Below are 27,979 nucleotides of genomic sequence, written 5' to 3' on the forward strand. Positions count from 1 at the left end.
TTCATCGAGCATCTTTGCTTGGTCCATAATGGCCAACCTAAGATCCTGGCCATGGCCCACTTCAACACCACTCCCCAACCTCCCCCCGAGAAAATGTGTCACAACAACTCAAAATGAAAATTTGGGTCTTCCACCTGGGCACCCTACCGCCTGGAGGACTCAATATTTGAGTTTTCCAATTTCAAATAACCTCCCCATCCATTCCCCAGCTTCCTTTCCAACCCCACATCCTCCCTTCCAGTCACCAACCAGATTCATCCCTCCCATTGACCAACCAGGTCACACCCACTACCAATATCCACCTATCACCACCATTCTGTTACCCACGACCCCCCCACACCTTTTTATCTGCAGCTCCCCCTATCCCCACACCTATTCCTAAAGAATGGTAATACTCAAAATGTTGGCTTCTCCTTTCCTCCAGATGTTGCCTGGCTTGCTGTGTTCTTCCAGCCTCCAGTTTGTCTACCTTGGATTCCAGCATCTGCCGCTTTTTCTCTCTATTTGAAGATGTTTGCAGGAAGTGGGAAGGTCAGTAGATCCTTTCTGTCTTTCTGCAATCCAATTATCTGACAGAACGTGCTGTATGTGCAGTGAAAGCAAGATTAGGAGGTGTAAGGCAGCTTGTTAAGACTTCAGGATTGTCACATCAAACTTGAGCTATTCCTCAAGGCAAAGACCTGCTATTGTCTTTAACTCATGTTTGGAAGACAGGTCCATGCAGTTCTTCCATTGCACCCACCTCCTACCCAGCTGAATAAATGTGATTCTGTGTTGGCAAGAAGGGAGCGAATGTTGCAGGGGGGCAATCGAAGACCACGTAGACAAGTGCCTCAACTTCACTCAGGTCAAAACATGAGAATATAAGACAGTGTTGCCTGAAAGGGAGAACTGAAACTCTTTTACTTAGGTATTATTGCTTTGCGTAATGGAGAAAAGGCAGGGAATCGGCACAGTTTAATTGAACAAATTCTTCTTTATTTTAACTCTTTAAGTACCAATACTTAATATAAAACATACATTTGTTGCAACATTTCCTTCTCACTTCATCTAACTTAAACTTTAACTCACGTAATAAGAACAAAGTTGCTGGAAAAGCTTAGCAGCATCTGTAAAGGTAAAAACAGAGTTAACATTTCAGATCTGGTGATCCTTCCTCAGAACTCAAAATTTAACACTCATAATTTATCTTATATAGCTTTAACTGAATTCACATTTAACCCTAACTCTTACTTTCCTGCCAAAAGTGTGGCTTGAAACAAATACTGTGCTGATTTGAGTGAAGTTGCCAACTTTGTTTGCCGCGTAGGTCTCGCCTCGTGGTTTGTTCTTCTCTGAAGATGTTTTCGGGACACATGCTTTTCAAATCTGGTTTGGAAGCTTCTCCTCTTCTGAGAAAATTCCTCATTTCTGTTAACGTACCTCAAAATGTGCTCCTTTTCACAAAGACCTCTGGCACTCCACCTATAAATTGATCAAAGCCTTATTACATTGTTTGATCCCAACTCCCGTATGTTTGTCATAAGTTGTAAACAGTGACATTCCGTTCTCCAGGTGCGGTAGTAGTGCCAGTATATCTGGAGTCACCATGACACTTGTCTTATGTGGTCAACACAGGAAACTACTGGCTACAACATGCCCCAGCTATAGTTTTAATTGAGATCAGAGTTTAAACTAGCTTGACCAAAATTCTCAGCATGCTTGATTGTAGCTTGTAGCCATTTCTGGTCTGGTTCCTGACCACAACAGTAACAGCAACATTTGGATAAGTGAAAGGATACTGCGAAACAGGTCAGCCCAGATGGTATGACGTTGCTAAGGGCAAAGGCCATGTTCTAATACAGAACAGAAAACATATTCAGATTTTATGTGATAAATGACAATTCAGCCATTGAAAGTATTTTGTTAACCCCAGAGAAGTACACATACCGTAACAATGTAAGACAGAATATATCCTCGGTGAACAGACCATACCAATTTACAGTGGTAGAAAATACAAAATTGCATGAAAATGCACAAACACAGCCGGAGAACTGCGGAAGAACTTGATTCAGTTGCACTCTTTATCCATCATAATGCCCCAGTGTGTAAGGATAATTTCTGTAAATGCATCTCCTCAACCACACAATGTCTACTCTACATCTGAAACCTCTTTTCCAGTAATTAGCCAGAGAAATTGAACCAGAAAGCAGTCTTAAGATAAGCCCATTTCCATGACAAGATCGCCTGCTCTGGGCTGTGCTAAACCTGAACTTTAATTTATTGATACTCATTTACAATTTCTATCTTGAACCATTGACTGGTTCTACGGATTTTCAGGGTTCACTATATCTTTTTAAAAAAAATTTAGCTCGTAGTCCCAAAATAAAACACTTCTCTCGATACTCCCATTCTTGTAAGCATTGCAGATGCCATGCCTCCAATTCTTTAGCTAATTAAGCGCGCATGCTGCTTTTTAGCTCTTCCTTCTTTTTAATCTAGAACCTGAAGGTTATATTCTAAAACACATGGACAATGAACTTAATATTTATAGACTCTCTTGATAAATCGATATTTTTACATTTAATAATGCAAATAGTTTAAGGCGACAGATCCAACATTTTCTCATACCCACCATATATTCGGAGACTTAAGTAAGATGGATTGATTAGATACAGGGTTCTATCATAAAAGGTGTAGTTTCTCTGTGTACCTTTTACTGTAATCCTCACTTACGCATCATATTTTTTGTGACCAGTTTTGTATACAACTGGCTTCGTGTTTGGCATCACTCACAGTTACTAACCCATCTGTTCTACTGTCATCCCAACTTGTATACGCTGCACGGAATTGAAATACTGTTGATGTTGGATCACTCATGAGTTATTCTGTGATAGTATGATTTTATGCTGTGTACCTTTTCCTGATATACCTTGGGCCTTAGATGTAAGTTTCATGAGGAGTACTCTGAAGATCACTGTAGTGGAAAATTGGTATTTTTGTTTCTGTATTTTGTTAGTTATGCTCCACATGAAGTGAATGGAATCCTTATGGCATGAACCAAGTGATGTTCTGCAGCCTTGAAACTGTTTGTTCCTTTATTATTCCCTTTTTATCTATGATGTTCAGGCTAGCTAGAATCAGTTAACTTTTGCTGCGTTCTTTAGTACCTTGGGAAATAACCTCACCCAATGTGCAGAAGCCAGGGCCAGCATCACTACAAAATAATTGTTTTATCAAATTGCTTTTCAAATTATTCTAAGGAGAAATTCTATTTTTATGCTCATGTGAAACATGTCAATGTTAGGGAAAAGGATACATTTTTTTCAAGCACTTCTAATTGAAATATAGCATTCACTCTACTCTACATCAACCCTATGTTGAAATATTATCTAAAAAATGGGGAAAATATGCTAGAGAACTTCACAGAAAGATACTTAGACAAAATGAAAGCCAATGATTAGGAATGTGTATAAATTTATGTTGAATTTGTACATGTGTATAATTTGTATTGAGTATACTTTTGTTATTGAATTATATTTGTATTTTTGTGTTATTTAGGAAAAAAACATGGTTTTAGTTTCATTTTTTAGAGTTTTTTTGTTGTGACGTTGCAGTTGGGGTAAGTGGAGGCCTGTTTGTTTACATGCATTTTTTTTTGTTGACATTAGAGCTGTCAAAGTGAGCATAGATGTAGACCATTCAGTGCAGTCAGCATGACCAAACACTTCAATGCATTTTACCTACTTCCACTCTTATAACCCTGCACACCACTGGAAATCTATCAATCTCTACCTTAAACATATTCAAAGACTAAGCTTCAGAACCTTCTGTGGTGGAGAGTTCCAAAACTTCACAACCCACAGAATGAAAAGATTTTTTTCATCTCAGACCTAAGTGGCCATTGTTTCAGATGGTGCCCTGCTCCCATTTCTAGACTCCTAACCAGGTATTGGTTGGTTCTCAGCTTGCTAAACTGCTTGGAGATGTGAGTGCTTAAGTAGAAGCCATTGGATGCCACCAGCAGAAAGCTTTTCATCCTGAAAAGAGCCTTTTATTTCTCCATCAGCAGCTGCTATAAGCAGTGACTCTTAAGCCAAAAATCAGAGATGTTATACACTTGAACCAGCCACCCTGTACCTTCTACAATCAAGTGAACATCTCAGAAGAAGGAGAATCAAGAAGCAGCATGTCCTAACAAGTCTAAAGGACTAGCTCAGTAGATGCTATGAGTAGTGAATAACTTTCCCAGTCCTTCCCTCCATCCACAACACCTATTTCTTTTTCCTGTCTCTGTCTGCCTACATGTGTGTATAGGGGAAGTTTATAAGTGAGCTTGAGCTTAACTAGTATGGTTATATGTTGATGATTTCTAATTTGTTTATCTGTGGCCAGAATCAATTTGTAATAAATAGTCATTCTTACTAAGTACAGAAATCTGCTCTGAGCTTTCTGTTAACCTGGATCTGAAAGACAGGTTAACTGGGCAATTCAGAATAGTTTTTGAAATCTTTGATTTTTGCAGCAACTCTGAGAATAACAGGGCTTGATTTCCGGTAAGCTACCCCAGTGACACATAACCCTAAGCCTGACTAAATCTTGTTGCTTTGCATTTTCAAAAAAGGTAGGCATTATTAGTTTAGTTTAACAAAAGCACTGAGACAAAAGAGACAAAAAATGCAGTTGCTCCATTGACAGAGATCCAAGAGTATACATGGGAATCAGAAAAAGCTAGAAGTCAGTCAGCTTGTTTATTTGCCATAGTAGAGTCAAGAGTGTTAAACTCTCTGTAAGAAATCCAGCAAGACTGCAGAAAGCTGAAACAGACAAAAGCAGAAATCGCTGGAGAAACTCAGTGGGTCTGGCAGCATCTGTAAAGAGAAAGCAGAGTTAATGTATCAAGTCCAGTGACCCTTCTTTCAGAGGTGCAAGCTGAATTTTGGGAACTTGTGTTTTGGCTCAAAAGGGAATGTAATAATGAATTCAGTTTGCAATTCATTTTGGGTGTCTTGTGTAGGTCATGGCTTTTGTTTTTGCTCAATAAACATTGTACCCTTTGTGTTAAAAGTATGTAGGCACATGCTTGTGAATGTGTTCAGTAACTGACCTTGATGGTTTAAAGAAAATCTAAGTCAGAGTTTAGCAATGCTTCACTCGAAGAGCTCAGTTACCCAATATTGACATTAGCTGCAGTCACATGTCAAAGCATTGTACCAATCTGGTTCTCAATCCGCCTCAAAAGAAGCAAGCATTCTGTGCTGCAATAGCATAGGATAATCTTGGACAATGAATTCTGAGCAGCAGATGGCCATGGATTTGAACTGGAGAGATCAAATCCAGCCTACGAATTTAGGGCTAATATGGCTTATAAAGAGGGACATTTTTTCTTGCAGCAGTCTAGGTTAAATCTGTATCCAATCTCCACAAGCAAAACAAAAATCTGCTAATCTGTTAATTCATTTGTTTCGGTAAAGACATGGGAGCAAGAATAGGTCATAAAGTCTGTCAAAAGTGCCCCACTATTCCATTTGATTATAGTTCATCTGAACATCAATTGCCTTTCTGTCTCAAATTTCAATTGATGCATCCACATTTTTTTTAGAGTGGCAGTTCTACTACCCCCTATGTCAGAAAAGTGCTTTGTGATTTTGTGCCTCAAAGGTTTCACTTTGTAAATGTGAATAAGTTGAACAGGGCCAAAACCAGAAGATTTAATAGTTTTGAACATCTCTGTCCCTTCATCAAAATCAGTAAAATATCAGCACTTCTGCAGATATATAAGGAGAGCAGGTGTTGGTGTCAACTTCTGAATGTTCTGGCAGCCGGGTTTGGCGTGCAACCAGATTCTTTTGATTGTGTGCAATGAGTTACATGTTGCGGGCAGATCATTCTCAGAAAGCCTACGCTATTTGCCAGATAGCACAGATTGTAGTTTTGTTATTTCAGAGAAATTGGCTTCACCTTTGTTTTTGCTTACAATGCATTCACTGCACATGACATTTTTCATTAATCCTTCTCAGTAATTCCCTTGGCCAGAATGATATTATTTCCTTTATCATATCTATGTTGGGAAATACCAGCATTTTTTACTTGCACAATCAGATGAGGAGTTGCACACATTATACTATTGCTTCATTTCGTTCTCCTAGCTGGAAACTGAGCTTTCCTTCCTGCCTGCAATGTGTCTAATTTGTTCCCAATGTTGTTTCAGATTGTATTATCTGTTCATGGTCACCAGATTCTCTAACAATGATGATTTTACAATGCTTTACAGTCCTTGCATTCTGTTCACATGATTTATTTAATCTGTTATTCAGTATCCATCCTTTGGATGTAACCGTTTAGTTTGCTATTTCTTTCTGTCCAGACAATATGCTTCATCTCATATTTCTGTCCAGTTTTATATGGCATATCTCTCAGGATAATGCATAAACTAGAATGCACTGTGTGCAGCCTAATGCTGAATTGAGAATTTGCCCAACATTCTGTTTACCCACTGTTCATACATTAATATTCATTTCAGACAGGATAGGGTGCAAGCTTATGACCATTTCATATGAAGTGATATAGCGCAGGCTGGGTAATCATTGAACAATACATCCGCTGGGATATGTTTATTAGCAGCAACGCATCGCATGTTGAGAGGCAACTTTGCTTGCATCAAAATTCTTTTAGCCCCTACACTTGTTACTGTCTTGTATGACACTACACATGTTATTGAAAATTGCAACATTTGATTCTGTTGCACATTAGTCTTAATAACTGGCTGATAATTAAGGGTAGTGCAATTGTGTCTTGTGTACTCTTTATGTTCAGGCAGTGTTGTACATGTTTCACTATACAGTTAATAATTCATTGGCCTCAACTTCCTATTGTTGGACACGCTGAGATATGATTAATGTTATTTTTTTCCATTTGATGCTAGTTAATGTTTTTTGACAGGAAAGCAAATGTTTGGCTGCTTTTACACAATGCTGAGTAATGAACACTTTTGACTCTAATACTGGCCTATTTCTGTCAGGCCAGAATGATTTTTGTTTTATTCTCATAGGTCCTGCACAAATAATAATAAATAGTTGTCTGAGGGGAAAAACATCTATTGTAGTCTGGACCAACTTCCTTCTCCTCCTCCCCAAATAAGAGTCTGCTGCTTACTGCACCTATTTCTGGGGTAGGGAGCCTGGAAATGTTCCTATTGTTGTGTCTTTGCAGCTGGGTGTGACATCATCATTTTGGAAGTACTCCATACCATTATTATGTTGAATTAGATAAAAGTCAGGTCAAGCTTTCTAACTATAATGGATGGGTTCATATGACTAAATTGCAGTCAGTAAATAATTGTGCATTCCACAGTTCTTTGAGCAGAATTGGATCTTTAGATCACTTAGAAGCTAAATGTAAAGGGATTTGTTTGTAGATTAGGATAACTATTGAACCTCCACATCACTTGTGAAGGGACAGTGTGGGAGGGAGCTGGATTAATCTAGTCCTGGGAAAGGTTTGAAACTGGTGCATCAGTCCCCCTCTAAACTCACATAAACTCAACACCAAGTTTTCCTGAATTTGACCACTAAGAAAACCTTGCAAAATGGGTTCGTCCAAATAAAAATCTGAAATGGAAAATGCTGGAAATTTAACAACAATTTTGCAACAGCTCAACATGGTGGAGGTTACACAAAGGCTGTAGCTGAAAGATTCATCTCTCTTCCCTTTCTATGATCAGTTTTGTGTCAGGAATGATTAAAGCATTAACACCTGGGGAATTTCTTAATCTGGTTCCAATGTCTCGTTTCTATCTAAACAAATTGCCAGCCAGAGCCACTGTTTAGTACCTTTTCCAAACAAAGGCAACATCGCACTTCCCTATTACGACATTGACTGCCTAATAAGGCAATGTGCTTTGGGTTCTGTGGGAGTTCTAATCAATTTGATTCCAAGGCACCAGTCAAGCCAATCTTGATTAGCTGAATTATTTTGATTCTGAAAATAAAACCTATAAACAGTATTGATAAGCCAGTGTGCCACAATCTGATGCTGACATCAGAAAGACGTTCAAAATCAGAATATACAGCAGGCGCTAATGTGTGACATGTGAGGCCAGCTTGTTGTTGGAAGTGAATGCTCCAAATGATCCAAAATGGAAACCCTAGTACCCAGTCGGCACTTTTGGTTGATTTTCAAACAGTGACACTCACCACCACCCCCAACCACACAAACCACTGTCCCCAGAAAGGTTTACATTCAAACAAATTACAGATTCGTACAACAACGAACAGTAGAATCTAATACTTATTTACATACAGTGCCAAGCATTGGGGCTTTTAAGCAAGAAATCTGACGAACTTTATTCAACTTTTAATACAAATTAGAAGGATTTTATAATTTCACAGATATGATTGGATCAGAAAATCCTGCATCTGCGTTAAGCGTGAATGTTGTATTCATTGATTCTGCCATCCAAGTCATCGGCTTTGAGATACTATCATGTTTCCTTTCACTGTTCAAGGGTGGCTGGTGCTTTCTAATGGGCTGTTTTCAACCAATAGTCCATGAACCATGAATAAAAACCTTCGTCTTTTAACAGGTTCTCTCAAAAGCATTGGGAGCTAGAGCTGCCAGAACACTTCCTGAACAGCTAACTCTAAATTTAGCTCTTAGCTATCATAATAAAAACTCACACATATGCATGAATGTGATTCCCAACAATTATAACTCTGTCCCATGAGAAATTGATTATCAAAGGATCCTTGCGTTTATTTTTCTCCACCTCTTTCTTTCCTTTCCTCTTTTTCTTTCACAACATGTATCTAACCACTTTTATGTTCACTGACTGGATATGACCTGTTTATACCTGATTTTCAGTAATGGTCCTTTGGCTTTGATCATTGAGTTGTTCCACACTAGTATGCACATGGATACAGAACTGACTTAGTCATATAAGACAGAGACTGTAGGTGGGTGTTTTTCTGACTGGAGATCTGTGACTTGTGGTGTTCCACAGGGATCAGTGCTGGAACCCTTGTTTGTAATATGTAGAAATGATTTAGAGGAGAATGTCAGTGGCCTGAATAGTAAGCTTGCAGATAACATGTCGATTGGGGGATCTGCGGATAGTGAGGAGGATTGCCAGAGGATACAGCAGGCTGGAGACTTGGGCAGAGAAATGGCAGATGTGGTTTAATCTAGAAAAATGCAAAGTGATTAATTTTAGAAGATCTAATACAGCAGAGAAGTATGCAGCAAATGACAGAACTCTTAGCAGAGGATCTAGACGTATAGATCCATAGTTCCCTGAATGTGGATAAGGTGGCCGAGAAAGTATGTAGCATGCTTGCCTTCTTCGGTCAGAGCACAGAGTACAAAAATTGGCAAGTTATTGTTGCAGCTGTATAGAACTTTACTTAGGCCATGTTTGGAATATTGTGTACAGTTGTGGTTGCCACACTACCAAAAGGATGTGGAGGCTTTGGAGAGAGTATAGAAACGGGTTTATCAGGATGTTACCTGGTTTGGAGGGTGTTAGTCATGAGGAGATTTTGGACAAACTTTGTATGTTTTCACTAGAACATTGAAGGATGAGGGCCGACATGATTAGAAGCTTGCAAAATTGTGAGAGGCATGAATAGAATGGATAGTCAGGGTCTTTTTCCCAGGGTAGAAAGCCTAGCCAGTGATCCCCCTCACCCCATGAATGAATAAAGTAAATACTAGGGGATATAAGTTTAAAATAAAAGGGGTAAGTTCAAAGGAAACGTGAGAAGCAGGTTTTTTACACAGAGGGAGGCAAGAGCTTGGAATGCGCTGCCAGAGGAGTTTTTGCAGATAGATACAGTAGCAACATTTTAAGAGGCACCTTTACAGATGTATGAAGAGGCAGCGAAAAGAGTGATATGGACTGTGTAGAGACAAGAGATTTTTAGTTTAAGCGGCATCATAGGTTAATACAATCTTGGTTGGCCGAAGGACCTAGTCCTGTACTGTACTGTACTGTTAAAAACCAAAAGAATTGCAGATGCTGTAAACCAAGAACAAAAACAAAGTTGCTGGAAAAGCTCAGCAGGTCTGGCAGCATCTGTGAAGGAAAAAAACAGAGTTACCGTTTCGGTTCCGGTGACCTGAGGAGTTCTGAGGAAGGGTACCAGACCCAAAACGTTAACTCTGTTTTCTCCTTCACAGATGCTGCCGGACCTGTTGAGCTTTTCCAGTAACTTTGTTTTAGTTTCTGTACTGTACTATTGTTTGTTCTTTAGTAAAAGACAAGACTAGTGTACTTTTATTACTCAGTCTCTGGAACCAGCATCTCATTGTCTTCTTCCCTAGTTGGTACATACAACTCCAGAATACTAAGACCTATTGGGTTTGAGGAACTCTCCCTTAGGAGTAGGCTTCATAATAGAAAGGTAATAATCTGAACTATTGTATGTTTTAGATTGACATTTTACTGTCGTCATCATTATCATTGTTATACATAAGCTTATGCTGCAGCAAGCATTCTGTTAGTTTACCCACACAGAATATTCAATATTATTTTCATAAGTGAGAAACTACTTAAATTTTATTATTTAGGGGCAGATCATGGCATGGATGTGATGATGAAACTCAGCATGTCTGGCTGCACCTGTAGAGAGAAGTTACCATTTCAAGTCCAGTGACCTTTCGACAGAACTGAAACCAGCTGGGGAGTGTGTTGTTTATGCTGCGCGGTGAGTGGATGGAATAGATGGAAGTGAACTTTTGGGTCTTTGGGTATCATCTCCATCCAGCTCACCGTCCTTGCGCTGCTGCCCCTCCCCCCCCCCCCCCCACCCCGCCCCGGCCGAACACTACGGCCATTTAGCACCAATCCACCTAGCCTGATGTTGCCAGATCTATTGAGCTTCTTCAGCACTTCCTGTTTTTGTTTTAGACCTCCAACATCTGCACGGACCCAGGTTGCAGATAGAATTCTAATTAATGTAGCATTCACTGGTGTCCTTTTTGTGCAGGAAACCTGCTATCTGTAGTAATCTGGCCTACTTGTGACTCCAGTCTCACTGCCATGTGATTGACTCTTACCCTGCCCCTGAAATGGCCTAGCAGGCCGCTTAGTTCAAGGGCAATTCGGGATGGACAGCAACAGCTGCCCTTGATGGTAGCACCTACGCTCAATGGAAGAAGAAAGAAATAAAATGAATTGTAAAGGTGTCAGCGAAGACCTTGTCCTGTAAATACTAACTGAATCCAGAAACCAGGCCTCATACTCACAATTCGAAAAAGACAATTACAAAAATTAAGATTGCTCTCCCTCTGACATGAGTATTAAAGCTTAAGACACTGATTTTTCACAAGTAACTGGCTAAAGGACATACTATGCATTTTTTATCTAAATTTTGATTTTGTTGCTACTTCATTGCTGTTGTACTGAAGAAGTTATATAACCAGTTGAAACCAACATCTCAAAATTTGTTATAAAGAGGTCCAGGAAGGGGAGGGATGTGTTGGAGATGGTCCAGGTGAACTTGAGGTTGGGGTGGAAGGTGTTGGTGAAGTGGATGAACTGTTCGGGCTCCTCTTGGGAGCGTGAGGCGGCGCCGATACAGTCATCAATCTAACAGAGGAAGAGGTGGGGTTTAGGGCCGGTGTAGGTGCAGAAGAGGGACTGTTCCACGTAACCTACAAAGAGGCAGGCATAGCTTGGGCCCATGCGGGTACCCATGGCCACCCCTTTGTCTGTAGGAAGTGGGAGGAATGGAAAGAGAAGTTCAAGGCAACCACCTAGCAGCCAATATTCGTTTTAAGCCCACTGACTCCTACAGCTACCTAGAATACACCTCCTCCCACCCACCTTCCTGCAAAAATTCCATCCACTTTCCCCAATTCCTTCACATCCGCCACATCTGCTCCCAGGATGAGGCATTCCACTCTCGTACATCCCAGATGTCCTAGTTCTTCAAGGACCGCAACATCCCCCCCGACAGTGGTTGAGGACGCCCTCGACCAAGTCTCCCGCATTTCCCGCACCTCATCCCTCACACCCCACCCCTGCAATAACCGCCAAAAGAGAATCCCCCTCGTCCTCATATACCACCCCACCAACCTCCAGATACAACGCATCATCCTCCGACACTTCCGCCATCTACAGTCCGACCCCACCACCAAAGACGTTTTTCCATCCCCACCCTTGTCTGCCATCTGGAGAGACCACTCTCTCCGGGACCCCCTTGTCCACTCCACACTCCCCTCCAGCCCCACCACACTCGGCACTTTTCCCTGCAACCGCAGGAAGTGCTACACTTGCCCCCACACCTCCTCCCTCACCTACATCCCAGGCCCCAAGACGACTTTCCGCATCAAGCAGATGTTGTCCTGCACATCTGCCAATGTGGTATACTGCATCCACTGTACCCGGTGTGGCTTCCTCTACATTGGGGAAACCAAGCAGAGGCTTGGAGATCGCTTTGCAGAACACCTCCGCTCGGTTCGCAATAAACAACTGCACCTCCCAGTCACGAACCATTTCAATTCCCCCTCGCATTCCTTAAGTGACATGTCCATCCTGGGCCTCCTGCAGTGCCACAATGATGCCACCCGAAGGTTGCAGGAATAGCAACTCGTATTCCTCTTAGGAACCCTGCAGCCCAATGGCATCAACGTGGTTTTCACAAGCTTCAAAATCTCCCCTCCCCCCACTGCATCCCAAAACCAGCCCACCTTGTCCCCGCCTCCCTAACCTGTTCTTCCTCTCACCGATCCCCTCCTCCCACCTCAAGCCGCACCCCCATTTCCTACCTCCTAACCTCATCCTGCCCCTTGACCTGTCTATCCTCGCCTGACTGACCTATCCCCTCTCTACCTCCCCACCTATACTCACCTCTATAGGCTCCATCCCTGCCCCTTTAACTTTCTGTCTCCTCTCCACCTATCTTCTCCTTTATCACCTTCAATCTGCCTCCTCCTCTCTCCCTATTTATTTCAGAACTCTCTCCCCATCCCCCTTTTCTGATGAAGGCTCTAGGCCTGCTCCTAAGGTGCTGCTTGGCCTGCTGTGTTCATCCAGTTCCACACTTTGTTATCTCGGATTTTCCAGCATCTGCAGTTCCCATTATCTGTCTCAAATTTTTTTGTTTATAGTCTCCTTGCTGGTGGACTCGTGAGACAGTACTATGTGCACGCTTCATGACTACTTCAGTTCATAAATTTAACTGACATCTATGAAGACTTAGCAACTACTTCTAGGATTTAATTGCTTCTCGTCAATAAAGGAGGCAGTTCAGTAAACTCTCTTGAGAGAAAGAGGGAGAGAGAGTGTTTAAAAATCTGAGGAAAACAATTTGAGAAAAACTGACAGATTAATGTTCCTGAAAGCAAAATGAAACCTACGTAGTTAGAAATATTGCATTTAGAGATCCAGTATCTAGGAGCTACATTTGCCAATAAATTATTCGCTTAATCACTGTCTGGTGATGCACTTATATTTTAAATAAGGGTGATTGAGGCTGTGGAGTATAGGAGCCTGATGCAGGGAATGGCATATAGGAACCCGATGCAGGGTGGGGGTGGTGTGTGGGAGCCCGACCCAGGGGGTGGTGTGTAGGAACCTGGCACTGGATCTTTCCAACACATCAGTATTGAAAGGAGAAATTGCTTTTAAAACTTGATTTTACTTAGCTTTCAGAGACGTTGTATATAAAGTCTGGCAGCAGACAGTGTGTCTGGATGCAAGGTGACTGATGCAGCTTAACATATAACATGACACTAATGCTGAAATAATTCCTGGAGTATGATAATATAAATCTTTCTATCCTTATCTGATTCCTGTGGTCTTATTGTGTTCTGTACCTTTTCTGTATGTAGAGCTTTGTAGTGATTAGCCACCATGAAGTAACCCAGCTTGTCCTGTTGGTGCACTTTCACCTCTAAACTGAGCTGTAATTTAACCAAACTGGTGCTGTGTATTTGGACACATTCAGCATAGTATCCAGCGATCAGAGTGCAGGCTGTTGACTGAATTGCAACAGCATTAATCACTAGAAAAAACATTGACAAGAATTGCCAAAGAATATAGACTCATTTTACACGAATCCTGGGAGTTTCGATCCCAGCTCTCATGTTTGCAGTTCTCAACGGCAGCTTTTCTCATACATTGTTATTTTATGCATACTGTTATGGCCAGCATTCCTCTTAAAGTTATTTTCATGTCCCTTCTGACCTACAAATAGCCTTAAGGAACTTGCTTGTTGCGAAAGTGAAGACTTGATTAACACCAAGAAGTTGTGTAGCATTTCTTACAGCGAAGCTGCAAGGCCTGTGGATTCCTCATGGACAGACAGTGCCACAAACTGTTAGCTACACAGACTGTGAACTGTTCGACAGCGAAATCAACGGGAGAACCATCTGGGTAGTGGCTCATTGTGCTGCCTGCCACTTTGCAGGGCACCTACAAATAAACATTTCCTCCCAGAACCTAATTGCAATAGTAAGAATTTCATATGCAACATCACCAGGCTGGTGATCACACAATTTGTTTTGTATTTGAGCCTGTGTCTAGTACAGTTACATTAATGTATCAAAACATCACAAATAGAAGCTATATCATATGTCTTGATCCTCAAACTGTCACAATAATTCAGTATTGTTGAATCTGATCTTTGACTTTAAGACCACTTTTTTAGCCTATCCCTGTGTCTATCTCTGTTATTTTCAATGAATGGTGTGAGTGTGACGGTGAAGTCATTCAATGACCCTGCAGTAGCAATAAGAATACAATTAACTTTGGTGATCATCAGAAAGGAAGGATAAAAATCAGCCCAAATGTCCTCTTGATTTCAGTCTAGTGCCCATTACTAGAAAGTGGGCATACGGATGTTAGTTGAGGGCAGAGTCCCCTTTCACATTGAAAAGTCTGCTGACATCTGAAGTCTGTGTGTAAACGACAGCTAAGTGAGATGCTGGAAAGTTGGATACATTGTACAACTACAGTTGCATTGGTAATGCCCCTACCTCTGGACCAAGAGGCCTGGGGTTCAAGTCCCACCTAGTCTAGAAGTACGTCATAATGTATCTGAGCAGATTGATTAAAAATATTTCGTATCTGCAAGAGGTAGGGAATAATGGCAGGAAGTGCAGTAGAATCTGGTAGCATCTGTGGAGAGATGAGTGAACATTTCATTCTCAGAGAGAATTACCAAAGAATATGGACTCATTTTACACTGAATTCTGGGAAACTGGAGTCCTCAGAGTGGACATTTCAAACTCAGTTCCACAGAAGAATAACAGACTGTAAATATCACTGCTGTTTCTCTCTTCCCAGATACTGTCACATCTGGGTTTCTCCAGAACCGTATTTCTTTTTTCAGAATTCTAGCATCTGCAGTGTTTTGCCTTTATTTAATGCAAGAGATGGGGCTATTATGGTGCTGTGTCAGTGTCCCAGCCCCTGGGCAAGAAGGTGTAGGTTTCAACTCCCACCTATTCCAGAGCAGTGTCATAATGTATCTGAGCAGGCTGATTTTTTTTTAAAATGCCAACATGGCTGGAAGTAATTGAATGTGGTTTTGCTTGATTTTTGGGCTCTTGTGACACCATGGTAGTGTCCCCACCTCTGGATCAGAAGGCCCAGGCTCAAGTCAAACCTACTTTCATAGAATCCCTACAGCATGGAAATAGACCGTTCGATCCAACAAGTCCACACCAGCCCTCAGAGCATCCCACCCGGACCCACCCCCCTATAACCCACCTAAACTGCACGTCCCTGGACCCTATGGACAACTTAGCATGTCCAATCCACCTAGCCTAGCACATCTTTGGACTGTGGGAGGAAACCCGAGCACCCGGAGGAAACCCATGCAGACACGGGCAGAATGTGCAAACTTCACACAGTCGCCGTACGATGGAATCGAACCCAGGCCTCTGACACTATGATGCAGTACCATAGCAACTGAGCTACCACGTTGTTATACTGTATCCAAGTAGCTTGATTCACAGCACCTTCTAACTGCTCAGGTCAGTGTTCTGAAATAGCCGTGGGAGAAATAGATGCAGGGGACTAATCACTGAAAACTGATTGAGTTCATGAAGTTCAGTGGGTCATTTCAATGAGCTTACCAATGGGAAAGGAGTGTGGAGCTCAATGAGGTCAGCAGCTTGCATTATCTATGGATTACGAAGAGGTAATCAGAAGCTTTCATCAGTGAGCCCTTTCAAATGCAATTTTGATGCTACGTCAGCTAATCCTGGATCCAAATGGGATTGTGATAATGAGTAGTACATAACCTATGTCTCCCTGCAAAATATTGCATTTAAATCTCTTAAACTTGACTCTTCCACTTTTTATATTGGGAAAGTGAATTTTGAGAACCTGTAGTCTAGATTGTAAAATCTGAGCAGTAATTAGGATTCCACTACATTGACTATAGGGCATTATCTACATTCATTGTTTGATCTGGAGTTTCATTCAGTGCAACTCGTTACTGTGTGTGAGACTTCTTAATAAACCTGAGCCATGAGCTGCCCACAGCTTATATCCTACTATTTAGCAAGCTATGTGTAACAAAGGGAACAGTAATTCTTGCCTCGATGTTCAGTAATCTAATGACTGGCATTTTTCTGTGTGTTCCCAAAACAGGTATGAGATAGGAAATGTGAAGAGCATTAACCATCTTCATTTATTGCTAAGTTCAGAATATGTCGTAAAAGCTGACTCTTCTGATTTATTTTAAAAGCTTGCAAGAAATAGCAGTGTTTCCAGCACATCTACCAAGGCAGGTCACAGCCATTTAAATAGAGCCATAGAATTTTACAGTACAGAAGGAGGCCATTTGACCCATCGTACCTGTACTAACTCCTGAAACAGCTAGTCCCATTCTTCAGTTCGACCTCTGTTGCCCTCTAACCTCACTTTCAAGTACATATCCAGCTGTCTTTCAAAACCTCTTGTAGAATCCACCTCCGCCATTCTCCCAGGCAGTGCATTCCAAATTCTAACAACTCTCTGAGTAAAGATGATTCTCCTCATCTCACTCCTGTCTTGCTAACAGTCATGAAAGCGTCCTGAGAATGAGAGGTGACCTTACATGGGTTTATAAAATCATGAGTGTTTTGGATAGGGGGAATGGCCAGCATCTTTTTCCTAGAGTGAGGAAATCGATAGTTTTAAGGTGAAAGGGGAAATATTTAAAAAGGGCGACATTTTCGTACGGAGGGTGGTGCGTGGGATGAGCTGCCAGAGAAAGTAATGGAAGCTAGTTCAGTTACAACATTTAAAAGGCATCTGGATGAGTTTATAAATAGGAAGAGTGTAGAGGGATATGGGCCAAATGCTGGCAAATGGGACTAGGTCAGATTGGGATGCCTGGTTAGTGCAAGTGATTTAGACCGAGGCTGTATAGTTCTAAGTAACTAGCCATTTCTAACTTAAAGAGTACTAAACCTGAGGAAAAAACATGTAACTCTACAAATAGCAAAGGCTTTTGTTTTTGCTATGGTGGAGAAGTTGAAGACTAGAAGGCATAATTTTAATGTGAGCAGAGATTTGAAAAGAATATAAAGAGCAATTTTTTTCACAGAGTGGTTAGTGCATAGAATGAATTGCCAGAGGAAGTGGTGGCTGCATGTACAATTACACAGTTTAAAATACATTTGGATTGGTGCATGGAAAGGAAAGATTTGGAGGGATATGGGCTAAACATAGGCAGGTGGGGATAGATTAGTTTGGGAACATGGTTGGCATGGACTAGTTGTACTGAAGGGTCCATGTGACTCATTGACAGTTCAAACATTTGATCAGGATATAAAGTACAGCAGGCACTGACTGAAATAATAATCTGGGGAAAGAAATTAGAATATGGGAGGAAGTTAGCTAGGAAACTAAAACTGGGTAACGAGTTTCAACAGGCATTTAGGAAGGAAATGAGTCTGTAAGGGGAGTGGTAGACCATTGGAGAGTGAGAATGGGGCATTACTGATTGTAAATAAGAAAATGGCAGGTGAAATGAATAAATATTTTGCTACCTTGTTGCCATAGAAGATACAAAAAACAATCCTGTAACACTAAGTCAGGAAGTGGAAGGGAGCGATGGACTTGGCAAAGTTACAATCACAAGGGAAGGGATACTGAGCATACAGCCAGATCCCAGAGCAGGTGGCAGACTGACAGGACGGACTTCGTCTCTAGGGACTTAGAAGAATTTGCTAATGATATAGTAAATGTATTACTGTTAATTTTCCAAACTTTGCTATATTCAGGAACTGTTCCATTGACTATAAAGTAGCAAATATAATTCCTCTGTACAGTAGGGGGAGAGGAGCAAAAAAAAGGCAACTATAGACAAGTTAAGTTGAAAAGGGAAAGATGTTAGAATTAATCATTAGGGAGATTCTGGCTATGCATGTAGAAAAACTCAAGGTAAACAAGAAAAGTAATCATGATTTGATCAAAGCACAATAATGTTTAACCAATTTTTTGGAGTTCTTTAGAGGAATAACATGCACTGTGGAAACAGTGGAGCCTGTGGAAGGTAAACTAAAATGACACAAAGGTCGGTAGGAAGTGACATTATGAAGAGACAGAGAAAGATGCAAAAGAATATAAATAGGCTGACTGAGTGGGGAAAGATCTGGCAGATAGAAAACGTAAAGATATTCCCTTAGGCAGGAAGAATAAAGATAAGGAGTCTTACTGAAACTGAGAACTAATGTGAAATTCCAAGCTGCAGAGAGATCTGGGTGACCCAGTGCATGAGTCACAAAATTTTGATAAACAAGCACAGCATTTTATCAGTGAAGCTCATTGGATGCTATCCATTATATTGAGAGGGATGAACATAAAAGTGTGCTTTACTTCAGTTAAACAGGGCATCAGTGAGACACATCTCAATTTAGTCTCCTTATTTAGGGATATAAATGCATTGTAGGTGATTCATTTGGGTTATACTAGATTGATTCTCAAATGAAAGAGTTGTTTTAAAGGGTTGTGTAGGTTTGCATAGGCTGGGCTCCTTTCCACTGGAGTTTAGAGGAGTGAGGGATGACTTGATTTGAAGTTTACAAGATCCTGAATTGTTTTGATAGGATGGATATGAAAGGATGTTTTTTGCCTATGGGTGAGTCCAGGACAAGGTGCCACAATTTTAAAATTAACAATCACCTTTTCAGGTCTGAAATGGGGGAGATTTTATTTTTTCTCTCAGAAAATTATAGAGCCATAGAGATATACAACATGGAAACAGACCCTTTGGTCCAGTTTGTTCATGCTGACCAGATATTCTAAATTAATCTCGTCCCATTTGCTAACAATTGTACCAGTCTCCACTACCTCCTTTGGAAGCTCATTCCATAAATACACCAGCCTCTGTGTGAAAGAAATTGCCCCATAGGTCTCTTTTAAATCTTTCACCTCTCACCTTAAACCTATGCCCTCTACTTTTGTACTCCTTTGCCCTGGGGAAGAGACCTTGGCTTTTCTTGTCGACTTTGGAGCTCTCTGACTTAGAAGGCAGTGGAGACAGGGCTAATGAATATTTTTATGGCAACTTGATAGATTCTTGTTCAGCAGGAGAATCAAAGGTTCTTGGAGGTGAATGGGGGTGTGAAATTCAAAACATAAACAGATCAGCCATGGTCATAATAAATAGCAAAGCAGACTCAAGGCTTGGAATGGCCTGCTCATGTTCCTATTTCATAATGTTGTATCTCCTGTACAGTTGAATGCAGCAAAGGATGTCCTTTCCTTCCTTCACCACCTCCTGCCAGATTTTATCTTACTATTGGTCATGAATTGAACAAGGAGCAAGTACAAGTAGCCCCTGCTGGCATGGTGGAATGTAGCAGTAATAAAATCTTCTTCATAACACTTTGTGGAGGGAAATCCATTTTAAATTTACTTATTAACTTCTTCCCTGTGCTTGGAACATCCTGAGAGCACAAAAGGCTAAATACAAGTCTTTTGTTTGGGGATTTTTCTTTATAATTTGTTTAACTGTTGTCTGAGTCCCTGGGGTGGTTAATTGATATTTAAGATATCCTTTACCAAGGCTAGCTCTCTGCTAAGCACAGAAACAAGATGATGATATGATAGTGCTGATTGCTATATCTAGCAAATTCTGCTGTAATCTTTTACACCCCATGCATTTGGCTCGTTCTCCCTCTTAGTTTTTGTCTTGTTGCCATTGGTAACTTATTGGGTTTGTGTTATTTTTCCAGTGTGATTCTGTAATACAGAGTTAGACTCTGGGAAAATGAAGAAAACAAATGCTTTCAGCTGCAATGCAATTTCCTGTCAAGTAAACATACTGTAGATCTCAACTGGTTATCAACCATCTACCTCATCTGAGTTGATTCAGCTTAACGGAGTTGCAAGGCCGAGCAAGCTTAATCTGAGACAACAGAGTTATCACGTTTGTATATTTATATTGAGCAGCAGCTTGATTAGCACCACGTCAACTTGCTCCATTACTGATGCTCAGCAACAGCGGTGTGCATTGTACAAGATGCTCCGCAGAAATTCACTAAACATCCTTAGACAGCACCTTCCAAACCCACAACCACTTCCATTCTAGAAGGACAAAGGCAGCAGATACATGGGAACACCACCTACTGCAAGCTCCCCTCCATGGCATTAGCCGTTCTGACTGAGAAATATATCACCATTCCTTCACTGTCACTGGGACAAAATCCTGAAATTCCCTCCTTAACGGCGTTATGGATTTCCTATAGCACATGCACTGCAGTGTTTCAAAAAGGCAGCTCACCACCACCTTCTTGAGGCAACTACGAATGGGTGATAAACGTTGACCCAGCCGGCATCACCCACATACCACAAGTGAATAAAATAAAGTTGGTGCAAAGCCACACAACTATGTTCCAGTCTACCCGAAGTAGAATGGCATAGATTCTGTTGCAGGCCTTGTGCACTGAAAACACAGTCTGTGTTAAGCTGAGGCTCCTTAGCACGTTCCTTAGGAGCTATCCGGTGGACCAACATTAAATCCGTATCTGTTAAAATTAGCAAAATATTTCACAGGGCTAAATGCCAAAGAATTTAGCCAGAAGACTAAAAATGTTACAGGGTTCATTTTCATAGGATACCGTATCCCTACAATTTGGTCATTTTCAGCGATTCACTACGATCCTGTAATTACTTTTAGACCTTGCTTTGCACTGTCTTTTGACCTGCTGCTGTAGCTATTGTAATAACTGGAAAGAGTCACCGCATAAGAAATCTGCCTTGTAGATGTGCAGACAAAGAGAACATGTTGCCATATGTTTATCGTTAAAACTGCCCATATGTTTACAGCGACATGCACAAGGCACATGCATTGTGTGCTCACTGTTGTCTTTGTTGTACATTTCTGATTTTGATTATTCCCAGCATGAACTTCCTGTTTAGCAGTAGTTTGAACTTTTGTTCATTCACCAAAAATAATGGATAATAGTGAAGTTTCTGTTTATTCTGTCAGACAAGGCAAATCATATGGATGGAACATAATATCTCAGCTGATGTTATCACTGGTACCTCAAAGAGCACCATCTTCCTTGAGCATATCTTGGCAAACATTTTTGTTATTTGCAAAAGGAATAATGTCATTTCATTTCTGATCACAATAGCAACACATTCAAGTGGTGAAATAATGTGTTCCAATATGCGTATGTGTTTACAAAAATAATTAAAAACAAGCACTTGCATTATTTAGCACTTTTCACAACCCAGGAATGCATTGAAATGTGTTACAGCCAGTTGCATACTTTTGAACACTATTGTAGGAAACACAGCAGCCAATTTACAATGGCTGACACCCTGCATTTCCCTAACAGATGTCCACTGAAAGAACAATATTGAACTTTTGTCCAATTTGAGTTACAAACTCATCAACACAACAACTCGTTGAAACAGCAATAAACTTGGTCTATGTTTATAAAGAAAAATATTTACGCTCCCCTAAGTAAAAACCATGAAGTGCTAAGCATTGACTGATTAGCTTTAATTCAAACCTAAAAAAAAGTACTAGCAACATCCACAAAACTGCCTGCAGCTCCTGAAAAGTTAGTAATTGTTTCTCAAATATACATTCACACCACAGCAATATCAGTGTTCTTGTTTGAGATGCTACATCCCTTACAAAAAATTCCCTGCCCCTCACGCCATGCCCCAACATGCCTCTCCTGTGAGCACACCACTTGGCACTGCGGCTCTGTACTAAGCCAATGAGAACCATCTGGGCCAGGCATGTAAGCCCATGATATGTCTATATCGCACATACAAATTCCTGCTAATTGTCTGGGTCAATCTATATTGAGGATCACAGGCATTAATAGCTTTTCGTGAATGACAGCATATTTCCAGGGCACTGAGTGCACAGGCAGCTGTTGGCTGCATGCAAAGCTGACAAAAACAAAATGTTACCCACCCCAGTGTCTGCTTGAAATGAGAAATCAAAAGAGGAATTTGAAGGCTGTCATCTTAACTCTAGATTTGGCAGTCAGTTAGAAATTGTTTTGAGCTTTGCTTTTGTGGTGTTAGGTTGAACCCTTCATTAAGATTGCTTGTTATCTGCATGCAATCACTTAGAAAGTTAGTTTAGATGCTTTGGAACTGGGATTGGATTACATGTTGAACTCCCTGTCTATACATCAGATTATATGAGACATCCTCAAACGCAAACAAAGCAGCATCTGTTCTAATTTTCATCCTTGAATAGTAATGTCAAGCACATTGTACCAGCACGTTCCAAACCATCCTTGAAGTTTTTTAAGAATTCTTTCAAGAGCCAATAAAATTAAAGGATAAAGTCTATGTAGTGAATACAGTGTACCTGGAGTTTTTAAAGTAGTTGACAAGTTTTCATTTTAGTGGGTTCATTAAAGTTTGTGGAATTGGTGATAAATTAGCTCGCCTAGATTATGCATCAAAAGACCAGAAGCTAGATCTCTGCAGGAGTAAGTAAGAAAAATTCCATGGCAAAATCTATGATTTTTCAGGAGGAATATTTAATTTCCTATAAATTTCCCTGCTCCTTGCTTTTCGGTGTAGTGGAGACCTCTACTAGCTACATCAGATTGCAGCGAGTCTTGTGGAAGGGGATCAAAATGGGATTAATTAACCAGGAAATGGAATTTGAATGTCATGCTACTTCTTTATTACTATAAGTTCCTCTGCAATCCTGAAATTACAGCAAAAATTATATATGGGATTGTGGATTTGACAGGCAATGTATAAGTTAGACCACTGCTTGATGTTACACAAGCAATAGTACTTTCTGCTAATCATTAGATACATGCTTTACCCGAGGCTTTCTCTATACTTCTGCATTTTTTCTTACAAGCATGTAGTTTCTGATAACTGCATCACTGTTAACATGTTTTTATTTCGATTGATTCAAACTATATTTTGGATCTTGGGATAGGGTGTGATCTTTAAAATGTTGCAATTTTGAAGTTAGAATATTTAATCATTTTATTTCCCTGTATGAATACTGCACACAGAAAAGATATTGTTTTTGAAATGATATTGATATTGTTTTGAAATGTTTACATGTTTGGAATTGTAAAATATAAAAGGAAATTTTGTTTGTAGCAAACTGAGGAACTTTATTCAGCTATGTGAGTGCACTCAGCTCAAGAAGACTGAAACGATTACTGTGAGCAGACTTACAGAGGCAAAGAAAGAGAATGTGTGTGAGACTGCCAACATTCACTGAAAATATCCAGTCGATGTGAGATGATTGCGAATAATTCTATTTCTAACCTAGGATATACCTCAGGGGTACTTCATTGCCAATCAGATTAGGTGTTTCAATCCTACTGTAAGGCCCCTTTGCAATTTCGGAAACCTTATCTTCAAAGAACATTTGTTAGAGCAAGTAATGGTGAAAATATAATAGGTGCATTGGCTGTAAGGTCTATGAATTGGACAGCCACAAATGTAATATTCTCTGCTCAAAGAAAGAGAGAGATGGAAAGCAGCAAACTATGAGCCATTTAGCCCAGTATATTTTATTAGTGGGGAATGCTTAAATCAGTTACAAAGGGACATGACATTTAGAAAATCATAATACAGTCAGGCAGACTAAACATGGCTTTGTTGAAGGAAAACAGGATTTGACAAATTCATTGAGGTCCTTTGAGGATGTAGCAAACAAGATGGATAAAGGGTAACTGGTGGATGTAGTGTAATTAGATTTCCAAAAGGTAGTCAACGAAGTGCCACATAAAAGGTTTCTCTACACGAATAGAGCCGATGATGGAATGGTGGTAATATTGCTGATCTAGCAATCTAGAGGTCCAAGCTAGAGCACTAGATGCAACAGTTTAAATCCTACCACAGCAGCTATAAAACTTAAATTCAATAAATAAAATCTGAAAATGCAAGGTAGTTTTAGCAAAGATGACCACTAAATTATGCAGATGCTGGGTGACCCAGGCTGGGAAATGAACATCCAAGGGTATTCAGTTTAAGGAGGGCGCTCCAGTAGTCATTACCTCAGCATATTGACTGGGCAAATCTCATTATGAATAAAACTGTGGCAAATGAATTCCTGGTTGTCTTCTAAAGAAAAGTTAAGCAGTTTGAGCTTAATTTCTTTGGAGTTTAGAAGAATGACAGGCAATCTTCTTGAAACATGAAGATTCTGAGGGGGCTTGACAGGATAAATGCTGGAAAGATGCTTCCTGTCATGGAAGAATCTTGAAGAGCAGTGGCTAAGGGGGATAATTTTTAAGACAAAGAGAATTTGTTTTCTCTGAGATTCTGTAATCTTTGGAGTTCTCATCTTTAATGAGCAGTGGTCATTGATTAGATTCAAGGCTGAGTCAGACAGATTTTCTTTGAACTACAGGGGAGCCAAAAGCAGTGAGGGACAGGCAGGAAAGTGGAGTTGAGTCTTCAGTCAAGTTGTTATGATCTTACTGAATGACGGAGTAGGCCTTCTCTAATTTCTTATCGTCTTATGATTAACTTGACTGTTAATTCAACTATTGGGGCAGTGACTGGATATAACTTGTGGTTTTTCTATAATTGGAGGGGGAGCGGTCACCACATTCTCTACATGATAGTTTCAGAAGTTTGTTACGTCATCCAGTTGACTGCTGGCAGTACCTGGCAGGTGAGTGTGACAAGTTACTTGAATAGAGAATTGCAAACTTTAAATTGCATCTTGCAGTAATGTCAGGGCAGTGATTAGGAGTTGCAACCCTCGGCTTTTTTTCCACCTTCTTGAAAACATGAAATACTATTGTAGCTATACTATATACTCAATAGAGAAAGAGAATTAAATCTGGAATCATCTGGGTCTGCATGGCTGAATGTAACTGAGCCAATGCAGAGTAATGAGCTTGATTCTTAAGAAGTCTTAATTTTAGTATATGTGATCCTGGATTTTAATTTCTTGAAATATTCTAACTAAAAATCCTGGCTAACAAAACTGCGGGAATTAATCATGAATCAGCAATAGGAAATAAATTGTTCTTCTGTGGTGTAAAAGAATAGATAATAAAATGTTAGTGTGGTTCAGTAGATACTGACTGTGGGGTTTGTGTTAACATTCAATTGTATATGTGTTTTACAAATCCTTTACTTGTTATTATTGAGCATATTTCTCTTGACTTGGTCAAATATCCCATTGAATTATCTCACTTTCTTTCCCTGGATGTCAAACAGGTTGGTATAACACCCAAACTGGAGTGTAAAGGCAAGTGTGCATTGAATCTAGTTCACTTCTCATTAGCACTCTTTCGCATGCTCCGTTATTACCTTCCCTGTCATAGTACTTCAGCACAGAGGCACGTGACCACTCAACGAATGGCTATACAATTGTTCGTTTGAGGTTTAACCTTGCCTGATGATGTCAGCCATGTTGCTGCTTAAACATGGTGTTTGCCAAAAGGGAGGAGCTGTAGTGGATTCATAAACATGACAGCAGATTTCCTCAGTGGCAGAGGTAGAAATACCTGTGTTCCCTGTTTTCAGGAGGCTTACCATTAAGATGACTGAATATAAAGTCTGATTTCAACTAAGCTAAACTGAAATCTCTAAAAACAAATGATAATCCTAATGCTTTCTAAATATTATATTCTCCTTGATAGAGGCTACTACATGTGGCAAGTTAGGTTGGCTTGTACCCAAAGGGGATTCCAGCAGATAGAAAGGTTTACATTGAAACATTGACTTGCATACCCTAGGAAGCTTCCAAGCCCATGACAACCAATGGAGTCTTTTGAAATGCAGTTATTGTTCTAAGGTAGGAAATGTGAAAGCCAGTTTGTTCAAACCAAGATTCCACATTTAGCAGTGTATCAATGGCCATATCATCTGTTCCAGAGATCTTGGTTGAGGGATAAATATTGGCCAGAACATTAGGGGAAACCCTGAAATCATCTTCAAAAAAGTACCTCGGAATCATTTATGACCATCTGAGAGGTTTAACAAAGGATATCAGAAATAACAGTGTCTTCTGGGATATCCTGAACTATTTAGATTGTGTGCTTATGCCCCTAGTATTAAACCTAAACCCACAACCTTCTGACTCAGCCAAAATTCAACAATCTTTATACCAGACCAACCCCCACTGACTGGCCGCGGTTACGTGCAGATGCATTCATGATGCTCGCAGTTATTTCTCTTCTATTATACGCTTCCCTAAACACCCACACGCCCCTCCCTCACACATCTATGGCCATTAAAGGACAAAGCAGGTATTAAGTGTCAGTGATCTGATACCTTGCCTTTTGTGTAGCTGCTGTGGCTATGATAAATAGTGCTTCTGCATACTCAAGCAAACGTGCACTGGGGCAAAAATAGCCATGCAAGACAGCAACTCCAGTTAGGGTGCTGTGAAAGGCCCTGATTTGGGCAATATTTTGCTCATCAGTTCTTTACCAAAATATTATGCAGAATATTTTCGATTATCCAGAGGCATTGATATTTGAGTGACGAGCAAACTAAGCTGTCTGATCTTCACTGATAAACACTACTTTACATAGCTGTCTGAGGGCTGCACTCTGTATGGTGTTGGCTAGCCTGGCACCTTTGTTTAGAGATGCGGTTGTTTGGATGAGAAGTTAAATTGGGCCCCTGGTTTATAAATCAAAGTTGTTTTTGTTTGATCCATAACTCAAATCTTACTGCATTGAAAAGTTTCAGTGAGTCCGCTGCATGTTTTATGCCAGGCATTACATTAAATATTCTATATGCAAGCTTCTATATTCTGTATAGTTCAAGTGTCCCCACATCGAGCCTTATATGACCCTTCTTTTTGCAAAGCAATTTGTTAACTGAAAATCACTCCAAATTTAAACTTGACAAGAGTGGTGATTCTTTGTGAGAGATTTTTCCATTGTGGTGTGCTGACTTTGAAGTCTGTCAAACTTATACAACCTTCATATTCACTAATACTTATCTATTGAGTAAAAGTCTCATCCTATCAATTCGATCTTTCAAGCCATATGCCTCGTTGAACCATGCCAGTGTTTGTCTGCATCAGTGTCATGTTCCACTTACCTTTTCTTAGACTGTCTTTTATGAGAGTGAACTGAGAAAGCACTTTCAACACAACTGCAAGGACTCCATTAAGATGATAGTTGAGGATTGTCCTGCTGGTACTATACCTTTAAATCATAATGAACTTTGCACCGTAGAAGGGGACTGTACAGCTAATCATGCCAATTCAAGTCGTGTACAAGAGCTACCCAAATGGTCATTGAGCTAATCAGTAGAAAACAAAGTAGCATTCCCACTCCAAAATTATCATCCTGTTCCTGCTCAAAAATGCATCTGCATGGATGATTAGGGAGGACAAGTAGGAAAGTTAGGAGCAGTGAAATTTTGTTGACATCACTGAAGGATGCAGCATTATTTACATTTTGAAAAGCAACACTCACAGCACAGAAAAGGATAATTGAGACGGTTAAGTTCATACTGGCTATTTTCTAAAACAATCTAAAATTATTCCACCATACCCTTAGTGCTGTACTTTCTTCCGCTGGAATTATTTATCCACATTTTCCTTCAGTTATCAACAAGTAGGACTTT

The 27,979-nt window shown here is 40.3% G+C and overlaps 1 protein-coding gene and 1 long non-coding RNA gene across 2 annotated transcripts in view; one reads left to right on the plus strand and one right to left on the minus strand.

The window, feature by feature from the left end:
* ppil2 (peptidylprolyl isomerase (cyclophilin)-like 2) overlaps positions 1-27,979 on the plus strand; it is a 339,015-nt gene that overhangs the window by 285,385 nt on the left and 25,651 nt on the right. The gene's annotated exons all lie outside the window — the stretch shown is intronic.
* The window catches only part of LOC132211006 (uncharacterized), a 112,965-nt gene continuing 86,080 nt past the window's right edge, over positions 1,095-27,979 (minus strand). Inside the window, exon 3 of the long non-coding RNA XR_009447287.1 lies at positions 1,095-1,464. This is a non-coding gene — a long non-coding RNA (uncharacterized LOC132211006). The remainder of the gene's footprint in view (positions 1,465-27,979) is intronic.

Source organism: Stegostoma tigrinum, chromosome 26 (assembly GCF_030684315.1).
Source record: "Stegostoma tigrinum isolate sSteTig4 chromosome 26, sSteTig4.hap1, whole genome shotgun sequence".
Classification (NCBI taxonomy): domain Eukaryota; kingdom Metazoa; phylum Chordata; class Chondrichthyes; order Orectolobiformes; family Stegostomatidae; genus Stegostoma; species Stegostoma tigrinum.